Raw genomic sequence first — 20,201 nt, 5'->3', positions numbered from 1 at the left:
TTTTTTTTAATCTTGCAAACTCATTGCTCACTTTTAAATATAAATGGAGAAAAAAAAATTGTTGATAACTTGTTTGGTTTGGTTTAATGAATCTCAAATAAAATGCTTAACAAGCGGGGGACTCAGGCTTCGTGGAATCGAGTGTAGATAGGTTTGTTTCTGGCATCTGAGTGCATGGTCCTCTTCGTAGCGTGCGTGTGGGATTTGTCAACATTGACCGAGAAGTTGAAGGTTCAAGGTCGTGACAGAATGCACTACCGAAATATTGGTTCATTAATTACCCGTTAGAGCAAACTGACGTCAATTACCAGTCAACTATTGTAACGTCCGCCATCTTGTCAGCCATCTTAGATGGCATACATGTAAAGCTGTAATTTATCAAACAAATATGAGGAAAAACCAAAAATAATTTTAAATTTTACCTATTTATAAAGTCATAATTATTTAATCTGTAATTTTTTAATAATATTTTTCTAAAAATATATACATTAGTCAAAAAATTAAGTTTTTATTCAATAAATACCGCACTTTTTGTTCATGTTTCTTTGGTGTGGATAAATTTTCAAACTTTTTCGAACCAAGCAGAAGTCTTAACCTGTCAACTAAAATTTTTCCGGTCTCTAAATGAGGACTGAATCGTGTGCGACTCTGAGAGAAGGTGAAGTGTGGCTTAAACATGACGCCGACTGTCTTGGTCACGAACACGTTTGTGGATTCTAGCCTGGCGCCTGTAAATAACGCGAAATTTGCAGATTCTAGGTACTCTTTGCAGGCTCTACTCTTTGCAGACTTTACTCTTTGCAGGCTCTATTCTTTGCAGGCTCTATTATTTGCCAGTGTTCCTCTTTGCAGGCTCTACTCTTTGCAGCCATTACTCTTTGCAGGATCTATTCTTTGTAGCCATTACTCTTTGCAGGCTATTATACTCTTTGTAGGATTGACTCTTTGCAGGCTCTAATCTTTGCAGACTTTACTCTTTGCAGACTTTACTCTTTCCAGGTTTTACTCTTATTTTGCTCCTTCGCGATACTCGGGTTTTGTCGGGAGCTAAGTGTTCCGAAGCGATGCTCGATATATTCGGATAACGCTTAATATATGTTGTTGCACAACTGGTCCCAAGGGCGTTCCGAGTAAATGGTGCCCTTGAAAAGGTGGTGAGGAGGGGGTAAGGGAAGATGAGTGTGATGGTTAAGCACCCTGCTAGCTGGAGGCGAAACACATCGAGGGGATGACTAACAACACCCTCCCCCCTCTACCGTCGAACGATACCAAAGCCGATTATCCGTATACATCTCATCTCTCTCTCTCTCTTTCTCTCTCTCTCTATTTCTCCAGAGGCAACGTCCCATTATCAAAATGTGCTGGTTCTATCTATATCTACTATAATAATAACGTAGTTTGTGTGTTTATTTTATTGTTGGTTTGTTCCAGGTTGACGCAAAACCTACTGAACCTATTTTGATGAAACTTTTTGTGTTTAAAAGTTTATGATTAAACGTAAAATCTGGTGTATATTTAGTCTCCTTAAGATGACAGGAAACAGATTTTATTTAACAATAATACCACATTTTTTCACAGCCAAGTGTAACCAATATAAGGCGAGCTCCTATCTCAAGTTCATACATATTAGAAGGGGGGATGGGTTAGTTTTTAGTGGCCCTTGCACTGGATGCCTCGCGGGCGGAGCTGTAATATACCACAAAAGATTAGCCAGATTTGATGAAATTTCGCCATTTCATTGATGACGCTTTCTTCGTCTCCATGGCTACGTTCACGGCTTCTGCAACGACAGTGGCGCAACCTCAGTCATTTTTTTTAATACGTACCATTGTGGCCAGGGTTTCAAATAACAGGGATTGATATTAAAAAAAAAACATCGATTTATGAGACGTTATCACGTCAAAAAACACTGAAATGTTTCAATGGTTTCCTGATGGTAAATAAATTCTAGAGTCACTTTTTAATGTTAGACCACAAAGACAAGCAGAGTTAACTTAATGGAGTTGTACTTTATTCAAGCTTAGTTATTGGTTAATCATGGGCTGCTGTCCTAGAAAGAAAATATTTATGTTTAATTGAACTGAAACTTATTCGACCTAACTAACTTAACTGACTTAACCTAACTAACATAACTTCCGTACCATGGGCGCTATCAAATCCGGTCTTAATTATTTTTAACTTTCTAAATACTACCTCAAACTTTTGTCAGAAAATAACATATTGATACTAGCAACCATTACTGCATGGGGTGGAAATAAAAAGGGTTGAAGAACACAAAATTATATAACTCCTTTATTAGGGGTACTATCAAATCCGTTATAATTGATTTTAAAAATCCTAAACGTTATCTAACCCTTTTAGGTAAAACCCTATGTTGATGAGACGAACTATTACTGCACCGGTTTGAATTTTTTTTTTTTTTTTTTTTTACTATTCACAAACTTACTATAAACTTTCTAAATAATATTTTAACCTTAGTCCAAAAAAATGTTATACGACTAATTTTTGGTACAAGAGATTAAATATAATGTTGAAGGACAAAAAAAATAATATTACCTTAGTAGAAATTAAATTCGTTTTTTTTTTTAAGTTATCCAATGCTGAATGGATTATACTTACAACATTCGAAATATTTTTTTCTGCCTGGAATATGATAAAATGTTTACTCGATCATTCTGGAGTATTGAGGAACATATAGGATGTTATTTACATTAAGTTAATTAAATATTACATAAGTTTCTAGAACGTTTCAGAAGGAATAGGTACTTCGAAACCTACCTACGCCTTTAGGCTGTGCCGAAAGGGGTTTGTTTTCCTTATATATTAAGTTTCTTGATAGTACATATTAGCTACTGAGCATAGTATCAGTAAAATCTCACAGTTAACACTTATAAGAATAAAAATGCTAATTATATATAATGTATTGAGCATTTGAGATATTTCCATGGTGCTGATTTCCAGTGCCCAAGCCTTGCACAGCCAAAAATGGCACGTTGGTCAGGGGTTAGCCATCACTACCTTAAGAGATACAGATATGTTTTTGAAAAAATAACAGCAAGTTTATTTTTTTTTAAATTCAAACAATGATTTTTTTCAATCCTGACCCATTTTTTTTTTTTTAGTTAAAACTGTGAAGTGACGAACGAAGGTACATAAACTACAGACCATGAGCCTCTCTGGCGGGGGGTTGGGGGGGACATGTCCCCTCCAAAAATTCCTTGTGGAGGGGACACAATAGCACTCAAGGGTAATTTTTTCTTCTTCATTTCATTCTAAACAATTCTTCATTCAACATTACATTATTATCATTACATTCTTACTATTATTATTATTACATTAAATACAATACATTATATTTGTATATTTTTACTTCTCTTCGCCAAATATATTTACATCCCATGTCCCCCCTAAATTTACTTACCAGAGAGGCCCATGCTACAGACAACAAAATACAATGATTAGAGACGATAAGTAATGGGGCGAAAATTTTTGGGGTTAAGATAATCTACAAAATACTGTAACTTCTTCGTACTATTTTAGTTGGCTTAAATATTTCTAATGATGTAAATATTTTCAGAAGCATTACAGGCTTTCTGTGGTGCGACAACTGCGTTCTGAATTTCCCGTTTAAAAACCGCGGAAGCCTTCTTCCGCCGAGGGGGGAAAATAATAAGATAATAAACTTTGCAGACAAAAAAAAATAGGGCATTGAAGCCTAACAAACTCTCTTAGTTTCCCAAGATGAATCCCCATCCCTGACAATAATTCACTCGAATTCACGTACAAGATCAAGTCCTCTGGGATTAATCATTTGATTCCGAACTGAAGAATTTTTCCCGAACCTGAGCCGGAGGTAAAAAAAAAAGAAGTTCCGTGCGGAGTTGAATGAACGAAATGGAAAATGTAAAATATTTTTTAATCATTTTTTACAACCAGGCCTTCCTTATAACTAGAGACCTGCAAAATTCGCGGTTTCGATGGCCTTCAGGATGGACTGCACATACCCCTGTACACTCGGGCAAATAACGCAAGTTCATTGGCTGCCGACTTGTAAGTCGTGTCTCAGCTGGTTTGTCTGTGATTCGATCCTTCTTTGGTTAAAGGGTTTATAACTGGTTGAGATTCGTCCAGATGAATAGTAGGCCAATAGCAAAATTATCTATGTGTTTGAATTGTAGCCTATCACCCAATGAATCCGCGAATTTTGCAGGTCTCTACTTATAACACTTGACGCGCGGCTTGAAGTAGTAGAGGGTTACGTATTGGTGATATGAATCCAGACGTGTTGGTGTGTTTTTGTGACACGAAGTTTTATAAATACCAAAATATATTTTAATTTGGAAAATATGCATACAATTTTGAGGAACGTTTTTCCCAGGAGCAATTGTCCAAGGAACATAAACAATTGTAATTTAACGTAAAAAAAATTAAAACAAACTAGGCAGTTGAATGTGTCTATGATGCATATGTATCTTCACGATAAAAAAAAACATTTCGGTAATTGCACAGTTTAAAACCACAGTGCTTTTTCTATAAACTGGATACCTGATGAGGAACATTGTCCCCGGGGGCAATTGTTTCGTCTAACGTATCCAGTTGTATTTTAACGTAAAAATATTAAAATAAAACACGCAGTTAAATGTGTTAGTAATGAGACACTGTGCCATAAACAAAAAAAAATATTTTTTTTTTTAAATATTGAAAATATTAATTATAAATCTTTGATATAAACTGGATACGCTATGAGGAACAACTACCCTAGACGTAAGTCCATCCTGCCCCTCCCCCCAAACACATGGATCCTTCTCCGGGCAGCCGACCCGGCGATGCAGCGATACAGCAATTCCCGCGAGTTGGTGCGTTTTCTCTGCGGCAGCACGCCACACGCTCCTGTCCGGTACATCTGGTTCACCCGGTGATGCATAGAGGGCAGCACGGTAGATTGCTATACATATATTTATCCAGGACTTTACTCGAGAGATTTATGCGAAATGGTTACTGGTTGAATTTTGGAACATTTCTCGAAAATTTAATCACGTGTTTAATACACACTCAGCAGCATAATAAATCTGACATTCTGATTTTTTTCCCTCCATAATTCTAGTAAATACGATTTTTTCTTAATTTGTGGTAATAATTTGTCTACCACAAACAAATATTTTTTTTATTATTAATACTGTACGGATAAATTATAAATGAAGAAATAATGACTTTTTAAAACTGATAATTCTCATTTTCTTCACGTTTTCTGACAAGAGACGATCTCCTAATAAAGGGGAATAACCCCTATTGAACGGCGAAGGGCCCTAACCCCGACGGTAATAAATTAACAATTTGAACGCACTCCACTGACCCCAGCATCCCATCCCACACGAAGAGAGCAGTTCGGAGCTGTGGATTCTCCGGAGATGGTGCAAGCGAAGTCCAGGGCCACCGAACCAACCACCTGCGCCTGGCGTCTCGGGGTCATGCGAGCCGTTCCCAGCGCCATGCCCGCATGCGCATGGGGAAGGCGCTACCGGGCGAATGCCGTCACGCGCAGAACATGCCCGCTGCTGCTTCTGAGCGAGGCCTCTGCCAGCGAGGATACGCAATTCAGCGCCGGGTGTTTCCGGCACTGGGGGAAAAGAAACAAACCTTCCGTACTTTTACAAAAGATTCCTTTGGAAACCAGTTGCCAAGAAATAGTTCGTAACAGTACGAGAAAAAATATTTTAAACTCTGTACAACACATGGCAGTGGTTATTCTTGCGTACCAGAAATACGTTTCTCAAAGATAATTTCTTACGAAAATTGGCGCATAATTTTATTTTTAAATTTGGTGTTTCATCAAAGCATGATTTTGTCAGACCACGGGAAAGATAATCGGATATTTAATAATTTGAACTTTATTTAGCTTATTAATGAGCGCAGTTAATACTGGGAATCTATACGGGGATAATCTGGAAATTCACCATCAGCTTGGCGCCTTGTCAGCTCAGGTGTTCCGTACTTTGCCCGCTTTTGTTTTCCGTGCACATTGATGAACCTCCCTTATCCATCCAGGACTGTCAATACCACTTGCATGCTGATGATTTACAAGTTTACATGTATTTTCCACCCCATGGTTTAATTAATGGTATAAGTAAGTTGAATGTGGATCTTTATGGTAACTTGAAATGGTTGATAAATAATGAATTATAATAAATCCTTCCAAGTCTCGGGTAATATTTCTAAGTATGATGTCCGTAGTAAGTTCACCTAGCATCCCTGCTATAATCTTAGATAAACAAAAATTGGACATTTCACCAACAGTTGAAAACTTGGGTATCATGCTTACTAGTTCACTAAACTGGTCTCAGTATTTTGGTAAGTAAACAGGCGTTCAGCGCTTTCTATGGACTTAAACGTCTGAAAAAGCTTTTGCCGACCTGCGTTAAAAAAATATATATTTAATTAAGTCTCTCATAAGCCCGAATTTTAGTTATTGCATACTGTTTATAGTGATTTAACCGAGGTGCAATGCAAAAGGTTGCAGCATATTAAAATATTTTGGTCAGTTTTATTTTTAATTTAAAGAGTCGAGAGCACATCTTTCCGTATTACAATAAGTTGTCTTGGCTAAAAACACTTCACAATAGACGATAGTTACTAAGCTCCGATGATCAGGTTAGCTGTGGTGTCAGCAATGTGTAACTGAATATGCGTGAATGTGTATGAATTATTATAAGAAAATGTATTAGTATTTGTTTAAAAAAATTCATGTCTTGGTTGGTTTCATATTTTAATATTTCTGTCATAAATATTTTAAAACCATTAAAACTGTAGTTAGCATTGGATAATATCAAAATCAATCTTTTATATTTTATACTTTTGGTAAATATTTTTTTATTTTATGTGTTATTGATATCGTTAAATTAGTTTTTATTTTATTCCATTTCTTAGCTGTAGTTTTTATCAAGCTTATCTTGAATGTGCTTACTTAGTAAAGATGCATGTGGTTAAGTGGAATACAACGTGGCACGCCTTAACTTCGCCATTAAAATAGGACAATAAAATAAAAATAAATAAATAAAATAACTATTGGAGGTACTTGGACAACACAAAGCATAAGTGCCCCGGGGTAAGAATCCAAACACAGTATAATATTGTGAACACAGTTTCGTAGTGAAACAGTTTTAATGTAAATTGTACAAATATCTGTATATTTACATGAATATTCCTTGTTCATTTACAGAAAAAATTGCAGTGTAATTATCATGCTTCTCATTGGCGGATACTGTTCGTGAAGTCGGATGCAGATGGTGCTGCTTGACCACGGAAGTTCAAGCTCGTCAGCTCCGGTCGGACGACGGATGCGCTCCACGCGACAGTACCGTCAGCACATTACGTCACGGGTCGCGTAAACACGCACTTCACGACGCTTCAGGGGTGTCCAGTTCGGCATGACCGAGTCACCGCACCACGAGAGGTGCCTAGTGACGCAAGCGGGCCTTTTATTTCGTTTAGGCGGTGGTCACGATGGGGAAGGAGTGGCGGGAAGGGGGTAGGCGAAACGCATACCTGTAACCCTAAACTCCACGCTAATTCTTTCCCTAATTAGCACCCCCCTTATCCCACCTCCCGGGTGCGGTCATATTTTAATTGGTTACATCGCGCGGGCTTAATGGGGCGTGAACGAGCACGGCAGACCGTGCTTTTTTTTTCCTTGTGCGGTCGTGTGCGTGTGGGCGTGTGTTTGTGTGTTTGTGTGTTATTGTGTTTGTGTGTTTGTTCGCCGCGCTGCCCGCTTGTTCCCGGTGCCAGGACGGGATCAGCCGGGCCCGCACGTCGTTAGCGGCTCCGCCGTAATGAACGCGGGCTTTAAAAGCAGCCCGCCATGTTCGAAATATCGGATCGCCAATGTTTCGTTTTGTTCGCGTCAATTCCATCAATTATTTTATTAATGTCACCTCTATTTTGGATCTACCCGAAGACCGTATAGTGCGAGTTTTGTTATTTTTTTTGTCATTAAAAAAATTGGTTGTCTGTAAAGTCGGTTTACGGACGATAGTTTAACGTGACAACGTCATAGCAAAACATTGATGAAATGATTGCATACTTTTATGAATAAAATTGAATCATTTTTATTGAATATCACTATTTTGTATGGATATAAAGAAGGAGTGACATGAAATCTACAATTTAATTGATAAATTTACTTTTATTTGCACTCATTAATTCAAATATGTTTATTACTTTAAAGAAGAGATTATTTTAACTATAACTTTTATACATGTTTGCTATTTAACTTCTTCCAATCTGTGTTATTCTGTTAAGGATAGGACGATGATAGGAAAAGTAAAGAAACTAATGGGAGTGTATCAAGTTTAATGTGCCTCGAAAAAGTCAAATCGATGGTTGTTCCAATCGAGTGGAAGAGAGATAGATACGGCGCAAGCGTACAATGAGCGTAACGGGACAAAGCGTAACAGGACAATGTGCGTAACGGGACAATGAGTCATCCTTTTTCGTGCGTGCAGCCGGCGTTCATCGATTTATTAGACGTCACGTCAAAAAAATTGCAACTTACTTTTTCTAAGGTATGCCGTCTGTTACGACCTTTTGAACTGTTCTACTCTGTGCTCCGGTGAGGACAAAGTTTAAGGGGCAATATCTGACGAAATATGGTTTCCAGTTTTCTTTATGAAAATGTTGGACAAATAACCTCAAAACATGTTTTAAATCCTAACACATTATCGAAGTTCGTTATTGGACTGAGAGAGCTCAAAATTTACCTTAATAACCATATTTTAAAATTCTAATAATGTATTGAAATGCTAGATGGTATATTTTGAAGTGTTATGAATTTTACGCGTTTCTTAACTTTTTAAAAACTATAATTTTTTTAAAATTCTTGTTATTACTCGTTGCATGATAAAATTAATGTTCTTCATTCACATGTTTCACTTCTTTCTGTTAAATAACTTTTCGTACGACATTCATATTACCATATTTTACCTTTTTAGCTTCTTTAATATCCCATGTGTCATTTTCCATTGTAAAGATTCGTTTTGACGAAACGAAACATCTACCATTTCCCTTTTATTTTTATTTTTTTGGTACTATCCTGATGGCTGATTACCTTCAAACATCCAACATATTTACAAAAAAAATACTTTAAGAAAAATAGTTTAATGAGATCTGAAGTCATCCAACTTGTCAAACATATTGCTGCTTTAGTGACGTTTTCGGTGTCGTCTTTAAACCCTGCAAAGACACTCTACCAACATTATCGGATTGTGTTTTGACTGTGCGGACTGCGCCTTGTTCACGTGACGTGACGTAATACCAAAAATTAACAAAATAAAAAAAAAATCTCTCCCGTATCTCTCCCGTATCTCTCCCGTATCCCTCCCGTATCTCTCCGTGCACCTGGCGGGAATGGGAAACGACAAACAGCTCCAGTTGGACCGCCAGCTCGTCGCTCATTCCGCCAGGGCTGTTGTTTCACTCGGCCAGTTTGTGCACGCGTTTCGGAAACCTACCTTCTCTCTCTCTCCCTCCCTCTCTCTTACTTCCCCCCTTCCTCCTTATCCTTCTCCCGTGACCATTTCTCAATTTCCCGGGCGGCAAAGTTTGCCCGCGCGCGGTGCGGTCCTCGCGTTATCAGCGGCGAGACAGCCTCGTCGCTTCAGCGTCGTCGTGGTTTATTTATTTTGCGATTGAGGGGGGGGGGGAGAGGGGTGTTCGTTTTCTTGTCGAGGCAGTTGGCGCGTGACTAACAATGGCCGTCACGCAAGGCGACATTCTAGCTGGGAGTAGGAACAACTTGAAGATACTTGCGGGCGTGTGTACAAGAACCCGAAAACATTGTCCCCGTTACATGAGCCGTTGTTTGTAGTATAGTGTAAAGCTGTACTTGAGTACAAACTCAGTAAGTAAATATTTAAAAAAATATTATTGTTCTTTAGTTAATTATATATACATATAGTTAATACAATTTTTTTTAATTGCTGAGTTTTTAAACACAATCTAAACTGATGTATTTTATAAAAAAAATGTGGTCCTCATTAGGTTAAGACATAAGATTTTTTGAAATATGAATTACAAATGCTAGATAAATTTATCTGATTCTACTTGTTAATAATAAATTTCAATTTGTTTAGCATTTTAATACTAGTACCTATGTGTTAACATTGAGAAATATCCTTAAAATAAATAAAAACATCCAGGCACTTTCAGAATTTTAAATTATATTCCGTTTTTTATTGAGTTTTGATTTAATAAAATGCAAATTACTTCTCTTAGATTTCATAATCACGGGTGCTTTAATGTTAAAAGAATATATCAACCAAGTCCTCACATTTTTTTAAAATTTTCGTTTCGATCATGTTTTTAATTATTTTGAAATCTTCTTTGTTCATCATCTATTATCGAACATTAATGCTATGAAGTTACCAGTAAAATTGAAATTTTAAAAGTAAGGTTTAAATTTTGTGATATTGTTCCATTGGGTTGTTTACCGTAATGTTAAAACTTGAGTTTTTAAATATGCGACGATCGTTTATTTAGGATTTCTTGAGAAAAAAAAAGGTCACTTAAAAAGTCTGGAAGAATAACAATGATTTATGTAAATAGGTATTAAAGTATGAGCTAAAAGTTGAGTAGTATATGAATGGGGCTTCTGCGGCTGGCTTCTGGCTGTGGATGGTGTGGATTGTGATTGTCTGTCCGCCATCTTGGATTGTGACGTCACGGCGGCCATCTTGGATGAGTGTAACGGGACACAGCGTAACGGGACATAACGTAACGGGACATAACGTAACGGGACAAGTAGATCACGGCAGCCATCTTGGATCCACCATCTTGGATCCGCCATTTTGGATGACGTTATTTTGTTTTCTAGAAAATTCCGGCACTGTGTTGTCCGCCATATTGGATGATGACGTCACCGTTGCAATTTCCGTTACGGCCGCCATCTTTAACTTTTTTATTTATTATCCGATTTTAATGAAATTTTTTTTTAAATTATAAAAAAATTTAAATAATATAAATTTAATAAAATATTTATAAAAAACAAACATTAACGACACAGAGTTCGGAGTCCTCGGTTCGAACCCGACGAGTGCAAAAAAAATTAAATATGGCTACCGATCCTTCCCTCTCAGTGGACGCAGGCAGACTGACCCCCACCACTTATGTCAAAGTATACATATCTTCACCTAGTATGACGTCATGTCCGCCATCTTGAAATTTGGACGCCATCTTGAAAATCTTTATTTATTATCCGATTTTAATGAAAAAAATTCCAAAATTCATCAAAAAATTAATGTATTTGAATTCTGTTTGATTATATCGATGTACATCCTTGGTTCGATTCCCGACGAGAGTAAACGGTCGATCCTTCCTCCATGAAAGCTACCTAGACTGATCTACCACCACCAGTACCAAGGTATATATCATCAACTGGTATGACATCATGTCCGCCATCTTGTCTTCATCCGCTGGAGACCACCATCTTGTTTTCGTCTGCTAGATTGTGCCGATAACATGTAGTATAATTATCTGGTCACCATACTTTTGTCCTCATCTGTTGACATTGATCATTGACCTTGGCCTTTGACCTTGACATTTGACCTTGACCTTGAAATTTGACCTTGACCTTGAAATTTGACCTTGACCTTGAAATTTGACTTTGTCCTTGTCGACCATCATGGATCCGACATTTTATGTTCAGTACATGCTACCAGGAGCGACCACCTGCCGGAGTACACCATCTTGTGTGTGTACTTGTATTATGGAGTACATTTCCATCTGGTTAATTTTATTCTAACCCGCTACAGTGCAGTAATCATTTATTACTGTGACACACGCCATCTTGAAATTTGGATGTCATCTTGAAAATCCGTAATTTTAATGCTAGAGATTCGGGAAAAAGTTCAATATTCATTAAATAATTCACTCATTAAAGTAATGATTGATTAGATCGATTCCCGTCCTTGGTTCGACCCCTGACCGATACCAAACAACTTTAATTTTAAAAAATACCACAAAAGCGACTTGTTTGAGATAATAAAAACACAGCAAGTTCTTTTAAAAAATACTTTTATTACATACATACTACACTACTAGAAGTACATAATAAACACAAACAAAGTACTAAAGTCTTGTGGATTCCTCGATTCAAACAGTCTTCTTATTGTACGAACTAAGCCTTTTACATGACTTTAAATGTCTATCCGATCCGTTCATCACCGCAGCCAGAGACGAACTGAAGTTCATATCACCAGGGTCCCACTTATATATTCTCATTTGCTGGTACAACACACGAGTCAAAACAATAACCATGTTCATTATATATTATATATTATATAATGAACATGGTTATTGTTTTGACTCGTGTGTTGTACCAGCAAATGAGAATATATAAGTGGGACCCTGGTGATATGAACTTCAGTTCGTCTCTGGCTGCGGTGATGAACGGATCGGATAGACATTTAAAGTCATGTAAAAGGCTTAGTTCGTACAATAAGAAGACTGTTTGAATCGAGGAATTTACAAGACTTTAGTACTTTGTTTGTGTTTATTATGTACTTCTAGTAGTGTAGTATGTATGTAATAAAAGTATTTTTTAAAAGAACTTGCTGTGTTTTTATTATCTCAAACAAGTCGCTTTTGTGGTATTTTTTAAAATTAAAGTTGTTTGGTATCGGTCAGGGGTCGAACCAAGGACGGGAATCGATCTAATCAATCATTACTTTAATGAGTGAATTATTTAATGAATTTTGAACTTTTTCCCGAATCTCTAGCATTAAAATTACGGATTTTCAAGATGACGTCCAAATTTCAAGATGGCGTGTGTCACAGTAATAAATAATTACTGCACTGTAGCGGGTTAGAATAAAATTAACCAGATGGAAATGTACTCCATAATACAAGTACACACACAAGATGGTGTACTCCGGCAGGTGGTCGCTCCTGGTAGCATGTACTGAACATAAAATGTCGGATCCATGATGGTCGACAAGGACAAAGTCAAATTTCAAGGTCAAGGTCAGATTTCAAGGTCAAGGTCAAATTTCAAGGTCAAGGTCAAATTTCAAGGTCAAGGTCAAATGTCAAGGTCAAGGTCAAAGGCCAAGGTCAATGATCAATGTCAACAGATGAGGACAAAAGTATGGTGACCAGATAATTATACTACATGTTATCGGCACACTCTAGCAGACGAAAACAAGATGGTGGTCTCCAGCGGAGGAAGACAAGATGGCGGACATGATGTCATACCAGTTGATGATATATACCTTGGTACTGGTGGTGGTAGATCAGTCTAGGTAGCTTTCATGGAGGAAGGATCGACCGTTTACTCTCGTCGGGAATCGAACCAAGGATGTACATCGATATAATCAAACAGAATTCAAATACATTAATTTTTTGATGAATTTTGGAATTTTTTTCATTAAAATCGGATAATAAATAAAGATTTTCAAGATGGCGTCCAAATTTCAAGATGGCGGACATGACGTCATACTAGGTGAAGATATGTATACTTTGACATAAGTGGTGGGGGTCAGTCTGCCTGCGTCCACTGAGAGGGAAGGATCGGTAGCCATATTTAATTTTTTTTGCACTCGTCGGGTTCGAACCGAGGACTCCGAACTCTGTGTCGTTAATGTTTGTTTTTTATAAATATTTTATTAAATTTATATTATTTAAATTTTTTTATAATTTAAAAAAAAATTCATTAAAATCGGATAATAAATAAAAAAAGTTAAAGATGGCGGCCGTAACGGAAATTGCAACGGTGACGTCATCATCCAATATGGCGGACAACACAGTGCCGGAATTTTCTAGAAAACAAAATAACGTCATCCAAAATGGCGGATCCAAGATGGTGGATCCAAGATGGCTGCCATGATCTACTTGTCCCGTTACGTTATGTCCCGTTACGTTATGTCCCGTTACGTTATGTCCCGTTACGCTGTGTCCCGTTACACTCATCCAAGATGGCCGCCGTGACGTCACAATCCAAGATGGCGGACAGACAATCACAATCCACACCATCCACAGCCAGATCCCAGCCGCAGAAGCCCCATTCATATACTACTAAGTTGCCAAACACTTATCCTAAGTAATGTACGATGTATATTTATAAATGTAGGTATTATAGAATTTAATCTGATCACTTCAGTCTGGAATCCACGAATTTTAAATAATATGTCGAAGCAATTAATGTCACGGTGAGGTCAGTGGAGTAGCCAGGATTTGTGTATGGGGGGTGTTAAATAGCCCCCTCCTCCCGTATTAAATTTGGGTGTCCGGGTTTCCTCCCCCGGGAAAATTTGGATTTTAACGTGTAAAATAGTTCTATTTTAGCAGTTTTCGATACTTAAATTTAAATATTGTAATGGTAAAAATTTTATTAATTTTAATATGACATTTGTTTGAGTGATGAATAAGAAATTAATTAAAGATTTGGTGCTGGGGGGGGGGGGGGTTAAACCCCTAACACCCCCCCCCCCTGCCTACGCCCCTGGGTGAGGTTAACAAAGTATAATTGACCAGCGCCTCTCCCTGTCCTGCGACGCTGTTTCCTCAAAGCTCGAAGGATACGCGGGGACGTTTGTTCGTTGGTCAAGGAATGGAGACAGGAGTCTCGTCGGCGATGTTTTCTTGAAGGGTCGCGACCGCCGCAAAGGGCAAGGGGCAAAGGGGGGTTACTCTATCGCCTCCCGGTCTGCGGCCCCGACTGTCCGCCGGGACCGAAGAGTGTGGAGGGGAGGGCGGTGCTCGATGATTGGTCGCTGGACGCGCAGACGAGAAATGCGCTCTCGGTGCCGCTCGCAATCAGTTGCCGTCCCCCGTTGCGATCGACCGACCAGCCGAGACCGGCCCGTGAAATCCCATTGAGCCAAACCACAATCACTCCCCCCACACTCCTCCCCCCGTGCATCGTGGTTCTCACGCACTTAATTGCGCTTCCTCCGACCCTCCCACCTTCCCCCGCCCCCTCCACAAGGGGATCGTCCACGATCCAATGGGAGCAGCGCTGTTTCCAATCCGATCGAATTGTCGCGCTCCAAACTAGCGGCGGACCGCGCCGGTCGACGCGCGCTGTCGAGAGGGTCGCGGGTTCGAGTCCGGCTCCACGGAACAAGCAAGGACAGAAGCTCGGGAGCATGTCGGTCTCTGATGATTTCAGTGAACTCGCGCTCTGATTGGACACCGGCACATCCCCTCCGCCTCTGTGCGCGCCGGTCGCTCTGGTCTCGTTGCGGCGCGACCTCCGAGCTCCTGGCGGATTCACCTTCCTGCCGCGCGGTCGCCAGGGCCGATGGGACCGGTGGAATCTCGCCAGCTTCACTCCGTGAATAATCCGAGATCCGCGTTGACGTACGCACTGCGAGAACCTGCCCTTTTTCGTTAAGACAAGTGACACGCCATCATTGTCTCGACCGTTTTCAGACCATTAAAATTTTTCTTCGATCGCATAACATCGCACGTTCTTCGTAGATGGAACAGAAATATTCTCGTAAAATTAAAGATATTTGTAAATTTGTACATTTTACATGAAAATAACTGCATTGCTAAAAAATTGGTTGTCTGTAAAGTCGGTTTACGGACGATAGTTTGACGTAACAACGTCATAACAAAACATTGATGAAATGATTGCATTCTTTATCAATAAAATTTAATCATTTTTATTTTAATAATAAAAAATAAATACTTGAAATTATACTAGTACTTAATCAGATTTTTAAAATGCAAGAATAATTAACCTTTATTGCCGAAATTGTTGTTGTAATAAGCAATGAAAACCACATTAACTTTTCACTTCACTTTATAAACAGTCGAGTGGAAGAGAGAAATTTGTTCGTTAAAATGAATTAAATAGGCCATACCAAAGTTTTCAGTTCCAAACTCTGGTATTTATTAATTTTTTTAATTTTAATAAGTTGTTCATTAAATTGTAATCATTGTTATTGTTGTCCAATAATAATTATTCATGGTGGATTGAACATTAAAAGTGATCACCAAGATCAATAGGGTAAATAAATGATACTGTTTCCAAAATTTATGTACCCATATGTTTGGTTAGGAATGGATCATATATTTCATTGGTTTATTTGTAATGTATTTGAATCAACGGAAGTGTATGTTATAGGGTTTAATCTCTGTGGGTAGGAGGAAATTTTTTTTTCCAAAGCACGGCGTTTTAATTAGCCCTGTAATCAGCAGCAGAAACCACCTCATTGGTCGTGTTTCCGCATGCAGCCCTGAAGCACAACGACACCGCAGTTGCGCGGGGAGGGTAACTCACGCACACTCACGCACACTCACGCACACTCACGCACACTCACGCACACACGCACACTCACGCACAGCCCACTCGCGGTCAAATTAACACATTTCAAAGCTTTGCTTTCGGTGGCTCCGAGAATATCTTTTCAGTCTTTTTTTTTTTTTTACTAGCTATCGTGTAATAATACATTTGTATTAGCGTCTAAATGTAAAAAAAATTTTTAAACTTTAATGAATTCATTCAAACTCTGAGCTTATTATTTCTGTCACCTCGCAAATGTATCTCGTCCTGGAAAACTAAGAACCTGTTATATCCCCACAACAAATCACAGTTAAGATACCGGAAAAAAATTACACAGTTTATTTTCGCGATAGAATAATATGATAAAACCTCTAACTTTGCATTTAAGCTCTTTCTGCGATTTGGCCCACAGTTTGTGTGGAGGGCGGGGACGAACTGCTGTGAATTCGCCTGCGTGAGAGAATATTATAGTCAGTACCACTTAAGTTGTCTCAAAATTTGTCAGTTCTAAAAAAAAAGTACCAGTAGTACCCATATCCTGAATATCAATATAGAAGTTGTAGAAGGTATACTTGGCGTCATAAAAAACTAACTTTAATTTGTATGCAAATAATTAATAGAAATGTAACAATAAAATGACTGGAGTTATATAAATACGGTTGTAAACTATAAATTAAATTAAATTAAATTAAATTAATATTCCGTTTTCAATAATAATATACACACGTGTGTAAAATGAATGATTTAATTTGGTAAAATAATAGAGATAAATATATAAATGTTTATTCTAATTTATTGATTTTAATTATTTATTAAATAATAATATAATCATTTATAATCCATAATTACCAGACATAACCTCACAAACACTCCCATGTAAACGGCCAGGAGACTTCTAAACCTTCCAAAGACAGAGACAATGGAAGCTTACAAGCAACCCGACATCGTTATATGGGAACATAACCTCATAAACATAAATACACTTGGTAATAAACCCGAAAGAGTTTAAAAACACAATTTCTATCACTAATATTCATAATAAATAAGTTTTTAAATTATTTTTTAACTTTATTCTATATCCATCACTAAGATATAATATTTGAAAGCATATAATATATATACATAGTTTTTATTTGTATGTAGCATTGTTTTTATTCAATTTGTGAAAATTTCATTGCACGGTGCGTGCGCATCATAAAAAATTCACTCTCATATTTTTTTTCATAATGACTTAAAAGAAAAGGCTGCGATGCCACCTTCAGACACTCAGACAAGAAATACAAAGGCTTGAAACTTACGGCAAACCTCTTTTTTTCTTGCGTAGGAGTTTTTCAAAAAAAAATGATGGCGTCAAACTGCAGTAACCTTCGCGCGGAGCGGAGTTTCAAGGCCTAAATAGTTGGGAAGCCTTCTTTTCACAGACGAGAGAGCCAAAACCCGAAGTTCCCCGAAGTTCATGCTTTTTTTTTTCCGTATCTTTTATGTCGCTATCCTAACCAAATCAACCGTCCACAATGTTTTAAAGTATTTATAATGTAGCTAACCTAACCTAATTGACCATTAGTATCCTTTTATCAACACCGCCATATTTATTTACAATGAACCAAAAAAAAACACCGAAGATGCATGTACGGGCGTTTGGCTCTCTCGTCTGTGAAAAAAAAGGATTCCCTAAATAGTTAGTTGATTTGCCTTGTCCTTCCGCGACGGGAACGCGCAGGCGCGCGGCCTCCGGGGGGCGGAAACGGGCAGAGAGGCTTGTGGGAAGCCCGCGGACCTGTCCACCGAGGATGGCCTGGATCGCGTCTGTCATCGTTAGCGCGTCGCGGTGGGCTCCCCCTCCCCCCCACCCACCCCCCTCATTTTTTAACTCGGCCCTCATCCGTCGTAAATCCAATAAACTACTGACGTGAAAACAACGGTGAAGAAGAAAAAGGGGGAGGGGGGTTGAACCTCAACGCAACGGGCGGTTTTTCCCGCGGCGACATCCGCGGCCGAAACGAAAACACTATTATTTTGCATTCACCGACTCCTGTCCCACCTCTTTTTGGTTTACCCCCACGCACAAATCCAACTGCTAAGAAACAAAACTGAATGCTGTCAAAATAATTAAGCGTTGTTTCGGGAAGTCAGAATTCATGCTGAATTCCAGCTCTGGGTGGTATCTAATTATTAGAGGACCTGCTAAAAATTTCGCGATGTTTTCCAGTGCTTTTTGCTAGACTCCACAATCAAGAGCATAACCAAGTCGGTGAGAGCGTCGAGTTCACTGGCTGTCGGCCGCAGTAGCACGTTCAGGTTTTGCTTCTGGGTTTCCGTCGCTGGACTGCAGTACTACCGTTCGTGTCGAGTCATCGGCGATCTAACGATGAGGGCCACTCGAGTGCGTAAACATTTGCATTCTAGACTGGCACCAGTTATTAACGCGAATTTTGCGTGGCTCTGCTGCACTAGACGTTAGTAAAATAATTAATAGTTATTAAAATACTGGTTAAAATCGTTGAAATCCTTTTTTTTTTAATAGTTAATCTCGTGACGTTATGTTTTGATGTACTGTGTTTGGGCATTTTATTGTGTGAATTCATTAATTTCTGATTAATTTACGCAAGGTTTATTGTTTATTGTTTCAGGTGTTATGGAGTATTCGGACACCACTAATGAAGCGGGAATGTTCCTACACAATGCTCTGAATACAGCGAAACATGAACTTTATTGCAGGTATGTGGTGTAATCCGGATTTAACAAACATCTGTTATAAATTATTTGATTTATGATCATATATACAATGAAACTGAATGTGTGATTCTTAGAAGATTGTTTTTTCCGTCTGTATGAGCCTTGAATCATATTGTTATTTTTATTATTATTTTTCTATTACAATTACTGATCCCAAAATAAATTTAAATTGACTAGTAAACTTTAATATATTAATCGGTTTAAATTTTGGTAGAATTTATTACTTAACCGCAATTAATCTTTTAAAACCCCACTTTTAAATGGACGTCTGGTTATACAATTTTATAAAAAGAAAAAAGAAAAGCAATACAAATTTTTTAACTCTGAAATAGTATTCATTTACGTAACGATTTTAAAACAGTGACAGTATTTTTGCGAAAGATATTATTTTTTACTCGGTACAAGTTTGTCTTAACAAACGAATAATTTATACAAACTAAATTTTTTCAATAATCTTTAAAAAAAAAAACAATAACTACTCTTAAAGTAAAGATTTCCTAGAACCACAAATTTTGTATTCTTTAACAAATTATTTCTCAATATCGGAATAGTAATGAGTACTTATTTATTAATATATTAAATTTGGAATTTTAAAGTTATCACAATTAAGAAGTAATTTCTATCAGAAGTTATTAATCGAAACATCATCATAAATTTACTTTTGGTCTTAAACAGTTGATGCGACCTGTGGTATTAACTAGTCTACGCTGATTAGTGTGTTTTTAAATTGTCTTTGTCATTTGATGCTGTAATAAATACACAAACTTTTTTTCCGGAAGCTAGGCGCATCCTAATGGTGGATAGTTTCTCACAGCGTCGGGCGTATGCTCCTAAGAACACCAGAGTGTGCTCAGAACCACTCTAACTGGTAAATTTCTAACGTGTCGTGCTATTTCTCGGCAACAAGGGTGGTATTCCAAGACGTTCGGGTAAGATAGCGAATAAGCACTGCATGTTGGGATACAACCTAAGCCAACTCGCAGGTCGTATTCAAGATCGTATCCAAGATGAATTCCAGCAAGGAAACAAATCGGCAACCGTGAAGCTATAAACTGGTTTCAACCGTTCTAGCAGACGTTTCGCAACCGTCGATACAATTATAAAGTTTCATTTGGCACACCAACACGCTTGGTACGTCCTCCGATGATCACGAAAGTGAATATATACGAATTAATGGCTCCAG

At 38.0% G+C, this 20,201-nt stretch overlaps 1 long non-coding RNA gene across 1 annotated transcript in view; it reads left to right on the top strand.

Moving 5' to 3' along the window:
* Positions 1 to 18,984, top strand: part of LOC134543348 (uncharacterized) — a 272,081-nt gene extending 253,097 nt beyond the window's left edge. The window contains exon 3 of the long non-coding RNA XR_010076921.1: positions 18,913 to 18,984. This is a non-coding gene — a long non-coding RNA (uncharacterized LOC134543348). The remainder of the gene's footprint in view (positions 1 to 18,912) is intronic.
* Positions 18,985 to 20,201: the final 1,217 nt, after the last annotated feature.

This window comes from Bacillus rossius (assembly GCF_032445375.1).
Source record: "Bacillus rossius redtenbacheri isolate Brsri chromosome 9 unlocalized genomic scaffold, Brsri_v3 Brsri_v3_scf9_2, whole genome shotgun sequence".
NCBI classification, from domain to species: Eukaryota; Metazoa; Arthropoda; class Insecta; order Phasmatodea; family Bacillidae; genus Bacillus; species Bacillus rossius.
This window is presented reverse-complemented; position numbering and strand designations above follow the sequence as displayed.